Source organism: Euprymna scolopes, chromosome 15 (assembly GCF_053919585.1).
Source record: "Euprymna scolopes isolate OS-2025 chromosome 15, ASM5391958v1, whole genome shotgun sequence".
In the NCBI taxonomy this organism is placed as follows: Eukaryota; Metazoa; Mollusca; class Cephalopoda; order Sepiida; family Sepiolidae; genus Euprymna; species Euprymna scolopes.
In genome coordinates this window covers 117260735-117273116 of record NC_136496.1, presented here as the reverse complement: position 1 = coordinate 117273116, position 12382 = coordinate 117260735, and the positions used below count along the sequence as shown (strand labels likewise).

Here is a 12382-nt window from a genome sequence, read left to right as displayed (position 1 = left end):
GGCAAGTGCTCGTCCGAGCTCCAATTTCTGTCCCCCCTCACCAATCTTTCACGAAAAACACCCATCTAGCTGAAACCACTGTCAATAATTTTCCCCATTCTTTATCCGTGTCTAAATCAAAACGTAGATTCCATGAACAAAGCTTCTTTCTTAGAAGTGCCCACCTGTGGAACTCTTCCGTTTGCCTGTTTCCCACCTGACTACAACTTGGATGTCTTCAAGTCCAACATAAACAAATCCCTAATGAATTGCCACATTAAGACACTTTATCAAATCTCCAATACTAATGATTACTACGATACTATCCCATTGATTACTGTACACACAATAACCCTTACCCCCGAGTGGCTTCCGTGCCTTGATAAGTGGTGACCCCCCCCCATGTAAAAAAACACATGACGGAAGTTAGCGTGCAACTGATGCACGGATATAAACAAACTCCTCATTCACTTGTTGGGCCATGCATAGACTTGTACTTTAAAGACCAGTTGGGCTGATAAGCCAGAAGAGAAAGAAATAGTTTTTTTTGAAAGGTGACTTGAAAGCACAATTTGGTGGTAAAGGGTTAATACTTATGAATCACCATTTAAAGGACCCAAGCCACTCGAGAATAAGGATTGATGATAGATGGATTGTCAGTTGGATGATGAAAGTATTGAAAAAAGTGAATGCAATAGACAAAATTTGATTACTTATTTTGATTAAGAAAAAAAAAATGGCATCCAGTAATTAAAACGTAAGAAAATTAGATTTTTAAAAATACAACTAGCAGAGGTGCCTGGTGTTGCCCAGCAGTAAAATATATTTTAAGTTACAGATTTTGTATTTATTATTATAGAGTTAATTCTCTATCGATTATTTCATATTATATTGTACCCAATACAAAGTCCTGATTTCAAAAAATCTTTTTAAATTTGAGTGCCACCAGCTAGAATTGAAACTAAAACATAAGTTTCATGATCGAAACTATGCCGACAAGTGGAGCAAAGACTGAAGTTTATTTATACTCAATATGGTTGGACTGTGGAAAGGCGTGTGAATTTTATTAAATACAAGCTGGTTTCTATGACAACAATGTTTTTGATAGACAAGATGCAAACAAGAACAGTCGAACGGTTCAGAATTTTATAATTATATAAATTTAAAATCTGATTTATCTTAAATGCGTGTTAAAACCAAGTAAAATAGGCAAGGTATTCTAACAGTGACTATACTATAATTGAGACAACTAAATTTTAAAACTAGAGTCTTACTTTGAATTTTTTTTTAACAAGGTTTCTTTTTGTATTTTTATGCATTATCATAATGTATTTATGTTACATCAGGAATAATGTTAACCAAAAAAAGAAAATAGAACTACACACCCAATAGAAATATTCAACTTCTGTGGACTCGATTGCATAAATATTTCTAACTTCTAAAAGTAATTGGGAATCATGGATTTTCAACAGACGAGCACAATGAGTCACAGTCAGAGACAGATTACAACTATTAAACTATATAACAAGCTTAAAGTGACGTTCCAAGCTTTGTGTATCTGTTTATTTGCAGACAATGCTTTCTCAATCCATTATATTTAGTCAATGTCCCCAATCAAAATCAGGATTCTCGTTTGACAGGTCAACAATAAGTAAAATAGAGCTGCGAGGATGTTGTACTGTATAGTTTGAACGAATTCAAATTTCCAAAAAAAAAAAAAAAAAAAAAAAAAAAAAAAAAAAGCAGACACACGAGTAGTAAATAGCAAAAAAGTTGAAATTCAGACGAATTTTCAAATCTGAGGGGCAACGAGCAAAATGTGTGAAAAGGGCAGCACACACAAAAATCAAATAAAAACAACTGACATTGTGTGCTAGTAGGGAGGGGGGGGGGCAGGAAATCGTTCTTTGATGAAACAAACGTCATGTCGATCCCATACTTTCCTGAGACATTTGAAGTCTTTGCCTTCATAAAATATTTTCAGAGAGAACTATCATAAAAAGACAAATGAAGGCAAGGCCAAGGCAGAAAACACAAGAGAGAAAACAAGAAAAAAAAAATTAGAAGAGGAAAGAAATTAAATAAAATTCAGCCATGAAAGTAAGGAGGTAAGACTTTAACAATTTGGCAGAAATCATTCATTTTTGTTATTTAAAAAAAATAATAAATAAAAAGAATAAATAAAAAAAATAAATAAATAAATAAATAAAAAAAAAAAAAAAAAACATTTAAATGAAAATTTGCCTTTTCTGGATTAAAATGTAATTCTGTCCAAAAGTGAAGAACCCATATCCTGAAAAGGTACGACAATATCTTTCGTTTTGAAATATTTTTTTTTTTTACAAACATTTTTCTAAACTTATATAACTTGCATATTTGAACGATTTTTTCGTATATTACAAAATATGATCTTTATCATTTCTTTTGAATGAGATGAGTAATGATAATTTATATTATTTGGACTAAAAGGAATGTTATTCTCACAAAATTTTGGCCAATTCTTCAGATCGCAAACTTATAAGCACCCATGGTGCAACAGAAAATAATCAGTTCTAAGTGACAGTCTTCTGGAGGTTGAAGGTTCAATCCTCAATAAGAGTGATACTAAAAATACAATCATGAATTACCCAAAATTTTTAACTGGTCATGGCTGGAACACAAGCAAGCTACCCCCACGGATTATTAAAGGCTTCCATTCAAAATTCCATAAAGATTCCAGAGTTCAGCAAGATGTAACTTGAGGTTAGAGGTTACATTCGCCGAAACGTGAGAATAGCATCCAAGCTGAGAACAGTAGTCCGAAGAATCTAAATAAGTTTTGCTGAAAGTTCAGGAATAACATTTTGTCATGCTATTTCTAGGGGCTATGTCTTTTTTTAAATCCTTCCACCATTTCTATTTTTTACTTGAATAGTTAGTACTTATCAAGGCACAGGGGCCACTCAAGGATAAGGGTTAAGTGTTAGGTAGATGGTGAGACAAGATCAGCCACGATGGAACTTAGGTATGGTTAGATTATCTAAATGGATGACTTGACAGAAATTTATTTACATTAGACGTGAAGACAACTGTTATATTCAGCCAGGAAGCCACAGATGGATAGTTCTAGGAAAGAAACTCTGCTCATGGAATTTGTATTTAGTTTTGGGCACACAAGTTGTTGGCAGTTGTTTCAGCTAGGTGAGTATTTGTTGTGAACGTTTTATGGGAGGGGACAATAGATTGGAGCTCAGTCGAACACCTACCATAAAAGTATCGATAGTATCTGGCATCAATTGAAATGAATGGCTCTCGTCTTGGGGAGGCCTCATGTTTGGACAAGCTGCTGGGCTTGACCTTTACTCCTGATCTTAAATGGAACACATACATTAAATCCGTTGCCAAGGCCGCTGGAAAAATGGTGGGATACTTCTATCGATCCAGTAGATATCTCACCGCTGACGCAATTCTCTATCTATATAAGAGCCAGGTACGTCCTAGGATGGAGTACTGTTGCCACATTTGGGCAGGAGCTGCTAGAAAGGACTTGTCCTGCCTTGATAGAGTTCAAAATAGACTCTAGGGCGATGTCCTTTTCTCTTCCCTGCAACCTCTTTCTTACAGAAGAGATGTTGCGAGTTTGTCTCTGCTTTATCGTTATTTTCATGGCAAGTGCTCTACTGAGCTCCAATCTATGGTCCCCTCCTTCCCCAAACTTTCACAAGAAACACCCGTCTAGCATAAAACCCTATCACTAATTCCCCCATTCTTTATATGTGCCTAAACCTAAACATATTCCACGAGCATAGCTTCTTAGAACTGCACGCCTATGGAATTATCTTCTATTTTCCTGTTTTCCAGCTGACTACAATATGGTTGTCCTCAAGTCTAACGTAAACAAGTTTTTGATGAGCCTTCCATATAAGTTAGCAAATTTACCTAATTTCCATTACTAACGATTACTATATTGTCCAATTTCTACTGTACACTCTTTCACCCTTATCCTCGAGTGGCCTCTTGGCCTTGATAAGTGGGGATGCCTATGTAAAAAAAAAAAAAATTAAAGAAAGCAGAAATAGACTCGCAAAGTCTCTTTGGTGAGAAAAAGGGAGTAAGGAAGCAAAAAGTTCATCAGCCACTAAATTTCACAGACGGTTTTGTACCCTGTCAAGGAATGAAACGGTGCTTTTAAGATTGGCTTATACTTTTTTTAATATATTTTCTGGGTCAGTTACAGAACTAAGATTAAAAATCTGATTACTTGTATTAGTTTATGCACATGGACGTCACCAGACAAGAAAAAAATTAAATCGATCTTATTTTTACATGTGAACTTTTAACAAGATTACATAATATTGAACTGATTCCAAGCCCTCACTTTTATTGGGTCTGACTTGCATTCATAACGGAAGCATCCTTGGCTTGCCGTGTATAATCAGCCAATGTTAAGAACGTGGTGAATTTGGAAAGAACCAGTCCAACCAATCCAGGGTGAATGCCACAACCATGATTATGATGTGTATGCAATATGATAATGCATGGAAGTGAGGGTTGAGGACAAGTGTTGCATGGAAAGAAATGCTATGAGAATTATATGATGAATGTGTAATGCAAATCTTAAAGACAAGCTTAGTTCTGATGACCTCAGACAACGATTAAATTTAGACAATATAGGAAGATGTGTGCAGAAGAGTACACTATGGCCAAGTCAAAAAAAAAAGATGGAAATAAGTTCTTGGGTTAGTAGATGTATAACAGTTAAGGTAGTAGGTTCATTTTACTATTGGAAAAAATTCAAAAGGACAATATTTTTCTAGTTTTTTTTTTTTTTAAGAAATACTTGTAAAAACCAATTCAAAATATATTTTTACTATAATATATTGTATAAAACTACAATTTGAAAAAGATTCAAATAAAGATTTTTATATATAAACTAGCAATCGGTGCCCGGCGTTGCCCAGGTGTTTTGAGGTTAATGCTGAGAAAAAAAAACGGTCAATTTTTTAAACTTTGACCCCTATTATGACTTCTTAACATTTATTGTTTAGGGATCAAGTAAAGGTAATAAGTTAGATCCATGTCCAAGGAATCTATATCTAAAATATCATGTGTTTAGACCCAAAATTGTAGGAGGAGTTTGGTAGAGTTCTCAAAGGTCAAATCGTTTGATAGCGAGGCCAAATTTCGCGAATTTGGCCTTTTTTTAAAGCAGTTTGGCCTTCAAAATTTGTTTGGCCTTTTTCTTCACCGATGAAATCTGGGGACGCAACGGAAATTTTCGGCTAAAAAATGTTGTTACTATGCACATCTATGTATTGAAATACAATTTGTGGCAAAATTTCAGGAAAAACTAATGGATGGTTCTCTCGCAATAGTCCGGACAATTCGCTAAATTATCTCGTCAAAACCTTAAATCTCGAATTTTTGTGCATTTTTTTTCGGGGGGGGGGGGCTAATTTGGCATAATAGTGTCCATTTAATAGTATTATCTTGAAAAAATAAAAAAATAAGGAAAATTACCAAAAAAAAAACAAACAAGAACAACAAAAGTGTGCCGTATTTTTAAAAGTTTTAATGCGTTGTTTTTATTTGCTTTTTTTATTTCATCGGTGAAGAAAAAGGCCAAACAGAAATTTGAAGGCCAAACTGCTTTAAAAAAAAGGCCAAATTCGCGAAATTTGGCCTCGCTATAAAAAAAAAAATGGGGAAATCCCCCTACTTGAACTTTCTGTTTAATTAATAATGACTCGCTTGTAGCGTTGATTTTTTTCTTGTTTCGCTATAAAAAAATAACTACTTGATGAAATTACGTGATTTTTTCTGTAGGAAAACTTTATCCCATGACGAGTACGTACAATATATTTTTTTTAAATATTTCCATTTTTTAATGTCAATGGAAAACTGCACAAGTACCCAAACCCGAAATGTAAAGACCACGAGTGAAGGCGCTTTTTTTTTTTTTTGGTTTAGTTTCATAATGGCGGCCGTGATGTCGGAGGTTCGATTGTTAGATTGTAAGTTTCGTATTTTTTTTAATTTGTAAATCGTAAGTTGGGAAAAAATTAAACCCTTCCAAGATGGACAATAAATAAAGCCATAATATTTTATGGTAAATTTAAGAGCCTACGAACCATAGTTTTTTAGGAGATGTGATTATTGGATTAACCAATCAGAAATCGTCTGTGGCACACACATCTCTGTTTTTATAGATATATAGATATAGATATAGATAGATATAGATAGATATAGATAGATATAGATAGATTACTTTAAAAATATATTTTTGTTCATTTGTTATTGTTTATGTTACTTAGAGAGCTCCGTACATTTATTTTGAAAATAAGCGCTAAAATCAAGTTGACCCCCCCCCTAGAAATAAACATATTTTAACAATTAAAATAATTTCAAGCTTAGTTAAATTTTCTATTTTATAATTGCCAATAGTCATTCTTTTATATGAAAATATTTTTTAAAAATTGGAAAACCTTACTCAAAAATCTATTTTTTAAACTGCAAACTGCATTTTGCAAAATATTGTAATTTTATTCTATTTAAATCTTTAATATTAATTATTTTTTTGAATTCTGGTTTTTTATTGTAATTTAACTAATTATAATGTATATTGAAAAAAAAAAATTTTTTTTTTTAAAACAATAGATTTTTATGTTCATTTTTTATTTACAACTTCAAAATAAGTAAAATAAACAATGCGTTTTATCTTCTAAATCTATAATATAAATCTCACCTGTCTGTTTAAATGTATGTTTGTATGTCTGCCTAAAAACTTTCAACAGAGGCGATGGATTTTCACAAGATCGGTAACATTTTCATGCTCGCCCCTTTGGACGACATATCGAAAAATTGGCTAAAAACATTAATTCCTTCACTCTCAACTGGACACTTTTCTACAGCGAGGGATGCTTTTTTTGCCGATATTTTCAAAAGTGATTCCCTCTATTCGATTGACTAGCCTTAATTTAAACCTTTGCCACTTCCGGTTTGGCGATGGACACAACAGCAAAGACGTCACTTTTCCATGTTTTTTTTCCTCTTTCACGGTACGGGTTCAAGCCTGCCTGCTTACTAGCACTTTTTTTTTTTTGCTCAACACACCTCCACATACTCGGGAACCCAGACTAGTCTCTTATAAAGGAGAGATGTATATGTGTGTGTGTGTGTATTTGTATGTCCGCTAAAAATTTTTGTCACACGTATACACAAACTCAGCATTATTAAAAAGAGCGATCTCTCAGACAAATAATATCCAAAATTTAGAAAAATTATTTCATGTATAAATTGCATTTTATTTAAAAAAAAAAAATAAAATAGGGAGGGGGTCACCTAAAATCATCTTTCTAAAGGATTTCAACATCTGTGCATGCATCCGTCAATTACTGATTAAGTTTAAATATAAAAATTTTCGACTTGATGTCCTTATCAGCACTGTGGCCAAATTGATTAGAAGGTTGTCTCATAACTAGGGCTAGGACAACAGCATATTCTTTTCCTTGTTTTGACTCTTAGGAATATATCCATCGATATCTTATGTTTTTATGTAGAGTGATGTGGTTCTCGGTTGATTAACTGTCTAACTGTGACATATATACTTCAGAGTTAAGACAATGAAATGGATATTCTGTTGTCCTCGCTCTACTTGTAACCATTAGTTTTGAGGTTTGCCCATGGAGATTTTTTTTTTCTTTTTACATTTAAACAAGGTTGTTCTGTAATTTGTACTATTTACTGGAATTTTTTTACCGGCAGTTAATTATATCAAAACAAAACGATTTCCTTATTTCTATTTTCTTTATCAGTGTTTTAAATCAACTGAGGGTTAAATTCTTATTTTAAAGAAACAAAAATTCCAATCCAATTACGATTCTTTAAGAAAAAAAAAAAAACCCTTTCATTATCTTTTTTACCAGTTTAAAACTAATTCATTATTGCATATGACAAAGCAAAAAACATTACTAACAAATAAGCTGACGAATTGCAGAGTGAAATGTTTCGATGAGGTTTTAATGAAACCAAGTTTATATAACATTAGGTAAAAGTGCTCTAGCGGACCAACGAATATTACATTTAAGTAGTTTTTATTTTACATTTAAAGTTTTTAACCTTTTTTCATTTAGTTATATTTAGAACTTTTTTTCATGCAAACATTTTAATTTATTTGTTTTTATTTTTAATTTATTTTACAAATTTTTGCGTTCAGTTTCAATTGCAGCTGATTGCACCCAAGTCACATTTTTTTTATAAAAATATATGTCAGCAGATTTTATGATCGCCCCGCCCAAAATCACCTTTTTTTTCTGGATATATTAAAAAATCATATTCAAGTATATTTTACGATCAGACAACGTCCCCCACCCAACAGCTGTCACAATTTATCACATTTAAGCGGATTTTATGACCTCCATTTCAGCACCTCAATTTAGTATTTTTTATAGGCAAGTGATTATATATATATATTTTTATAATCGAAGCAAGTAAAATTTTGTTGATTTTCTTCAAATCTTTTTTTAAAGAAAACCGATTTAAAAAAAAATATTGCATAATTTGCTATTAAACCTGTTATTTCTTTAAAATTTGGTCTTTGCTCCTTTAATTGAAAAAAAAAAAAAAAATTAGGGTTTGAATTACATTTTTCAAGTAGTTAGAAGCTTGGAAAGATAGGAGGTCGAATTATTCAATTTTTTATCACACATTTTTAATGTCGGTTTCTGACACTGCTAGGGTATCACTCATGTAAGTCGGCCGAACCCTGTTCTAAATCACCGATAATGTAAGCACGATTTTGGTCTTGTGTTTTCATTATTTTCGTATGCTGAAACAATTTTTAAGAAATTGTTAATTTATTTGAAGCTTCTTTTAAATGGTACAAAAGATATAAATTTTTTTTATTGCAGACGATACAAAACGAGTGTCTTAAGTTATAACAAAAATGGCGACCATTGAAAACCATTCGAGAACATATTGAATAAAAAGTCTTAATAGTATAAAAACTACTTGTCGCCGACAATTTTAAATGTGATATTCATTCAAAACAGCCCCGAATATCCTTAAAAATTAACTTTTGAAAATTCTTTAGTTGGTACAGATCGACACTTTGCAGCCGACCACTTTGAAGAAATTCTTTTGTAAACAATTGCACAAGAAACTTGAATTTAACCAAAAAAATGATGCGGCCTCTATTCCAATCTTCAAAACTTAAGATGCAATAAAATTCAGGGGGGGGGGAGGATAGGTCGAATAAAAAATTAATTTTAAAGATGAAATATTGTTTTTTTTTTAAATTGCATTTTCACTCCAAACAAGGCACAGTGCCACTTTGATGTAGGGGGTTACTACCTGGGACATAATTTACAGGGATACTATGTGGGGACTTGAACAGCAAGAGGTCTGTTTACATTACACTTGAACTTCTGCATGTCAGTACAGTCAGGGAAGCAAGAACCTGAACGGAATTCTAAAATCTAACAGTCCTAGGGAAGAAACTAGGAGAGTAGAAGGCTTTCTGGCATCTGGGGATTTCTATTGTATAGGGGTGGGATTTTGCTGCTTGTCGAGTTCGTCAGGAGTATTTACACAGGGGGGGGGTACAAGTCCTTTCAGTTCGTTAAGGCACCTACCATTAAAATACTTGTAAAACAGAAGGATGCAACATTTCTTAGATGGGACAGCAATTGAAGCCTACGTAGAACCTTTGTTTATTCATTTTTTTCTTAATTTATCAAGATATAGTAATTTTTAAAAGTGCATATTTTTATAGAATCCCTCTAGTATCCTAGTGATGTTGCCAAGCTAATCAAAAACCTTCATTCCAGTAAAGCAACCGGCCCTGACGGTATTCCAATTATAGTACTCAAACTTCAACCAGAACTAGCGCCCATACTTACAAAACTGTTTAAACGTTGTCTTAAGGAGAATAGCTTCCCATCACCCTGGAAAATCTCATCAGTTTGCCTTGTATTTAAGAATTCAAGTGATCGTTCATCCTCTTCTCAGTACAGGCCAATAAGTCTCCTGTGCGTCATGAGTAAGTTGCTGGAATCTGTTAAATAGAGAAGTAATCAACCATCTCAGCAAAAATAACCTTAGTGACACAACATGGTTTCCGTTCTGCTAGAACTAAGCAGATGTGCTTATAGTTATATCTCATAGGATTAGCGAATCTCTTGACAGAGGCAACCTTTCTAGGGCAATTGCTCGACATATCAAAGGCCTTTGATAGGATATGGCATAAAGGTTTACTTCACAAGATCTCCAGCTATGGTATAGCTGGAAATGTCTTCTCAATTATTAAATCATATCTGATAGTTTCATAAGAGTAGTAGTTGATGGGCAAAAATCAGAAGCTCACAGTATTAATGCTGGAGTCCCTCAGGGGTCATCCTGGGCCCAACTCTTTTCCTGATCTACATTAATGATCTTCCAAATCACATCCTTACATCATTCGTAGACATTTTTGCTGACAACACTACCATCTATGGTAGCACATCTAAGACAGTAAATGACCAAGTTCTCTCCGATTCTCTCTCCTCTGATCTTGATCACGTTGTACAATGGGGAAAAGAGTGGCTGGTTACTTTTAATGCATCTAAAACCAAGCTTTTATCTTTACAGCAACGTTCTGATCCCCATCTGGCATCAATTAAAATGAATGGCTCTCGTCTTGGGCAGGCCTCAAGTTTTGACAGGCTTCTGGGCTTGACCTTTACTCCTGATCTTAAATGGAATACATACATCAAATCTGTTGCCAAAGCCGCTGGAAAAATGGTCAGATCCTTCTATCGATCCAGTAGATATCCACTGCTGATGCAATTCTCTATCTATATAAGAACCAGATACGTCCAAGGATGGAGTACTGTTGCCACATATGGGCAGGAGCTGCTAGAAAGGACTTCTCCTGTCTTGATAGGGTTCAAAATAGACTTTGTGGCCTGGTGGGAGATGCCCTTTTCTCTTCGCTGCAACCTCTATCTCACAGAAGAGATGTTGCGAGTTTGCTTTATCGTTATTTTCATGGAAAGTGTTCGACAGAGCATCAATCTATGGTCCCCCCCCCCTAGCCAAACTTTTACAAGAAACACTCGTCTAGCTGAAAACACTATCAATAATTCCCCCCACTCTTTATCTGTGCCTAAACCTAAACAGATTCCATGATCAAAGCTTCTTTCTTAGAACTTCATGCCTGTGGTCTTCTGTTTTCCTGCTTTCCAGCCGTCTATAATATGGTTGTCTTCAAGTCTAACGTGAACAAGTTTCTGATGAGCCGTTCCACTCAAGTTAACAAATTTACCGAACTTCCATTACTATCGATTACTATATTGTCCTTTTGACTACTGTACACTCTCTAACCCTTATTCTTGAGTGGCCTATCGGCCTTGATAAGTGGTGACGCCTTAAAAAAAATTAAAAAAATGTTTTGTTTGGTGTTTTAGGTGTTCAAATGGAAATTTTAAAACACTAAAAATTAATGATTTTAATGTGCAATTAGAATAATGAAGTTTCATTCAATGGAAAAAAATATATAAATTCTATAGAAAGAAAATTATATATATATATATATATATATATATATATATATTCTATAGAAAAAATAAATTCTATAGAAAAAAAAATATAAATTCAATAGAAAAAAAATATAAATTCAATAGAAAAAAAAAATATAAATTCAATAGAAAAAAAAAAATATATAAAATGTTTTGGTATTTTATTACATTAAGTCCACCTCCAGTTTTCTTTAAAATGACTTTTATAGGTTTTCGACTATGCTGAATAAGAACATCATTCAAATTTTGCAGAGACAAGTAGTTTGAGATATATACACCTGTATTAAGCAGTATGCACTGTAATTCACTAATCATACTGTTTGTATGCACGTGCTATAAACATTCATTTCTCTGCGACCTACACTGCCATCTGGGGGGGGGGACATTTTTTTTTTCAAAACCTAAAAATTAATGGGCACGAGTGTAAAACAAAACAATTACAACTTTTTCACTTCGAGTAATTTCACGTTAAGAATGGCTTTCGGAATAGACATCCCCTACCTCCCCATGTTAAGAACAGCTTTCAGAATAGCCCCTCCCAACCTCCCCATGTTAAGAACGGCTTTCAGAATAAACACCCCATTTTTGAAGGGGGAGTGAAAAAAATATTTGCCCCAAGTTTAACTGTGATATTCGTCATCAGCATACCCATCTGCAAATACTATAAAAAAATGGAGAGGGGCAGTGTCAGTCAAAAAATAGTGGATTTGTTTACAAACATGGCGACCAGTGAATTGCAGTGCGAAATACAAGTCTATCTTAGAAACTACTTGTCTCTGCCAAAATTTGAATGAGATTTTCTTATTCAGCATAGTTGAAAACCTATCCAAGTCATCATATATATATAAAAAAAAAAATTAAAAAAAATA

General features: G+C 33.5%; 1 protein-coding gene across 6 annotated transcripts in view; it reads right to left on the bottom strand.

Annotated features, from left to right (window-relative positions):
- The window catches only part of LOC145294092 (uncharacterized), a 118022-nt gene that overhangs the window by 63928 nt on the left and 41712 nt on the right, over positions 1-12382 (bottom strand). Inside the window, exon 2 of one of the 6 annotated variants that reach the window (XM_080141158.1) lies at positions 9858-10012. The exons of the other annotated variants lie outside the window; for them this stretch is intronic. The gene's annotated coding sequence lies outside the window, so the exon portion shown is untranslated. The remainder of the gene's footprint in view (positions 1-9857; positions 10013-12382) is intronic. 6 annotated transcript variants of the gene reach the window in all.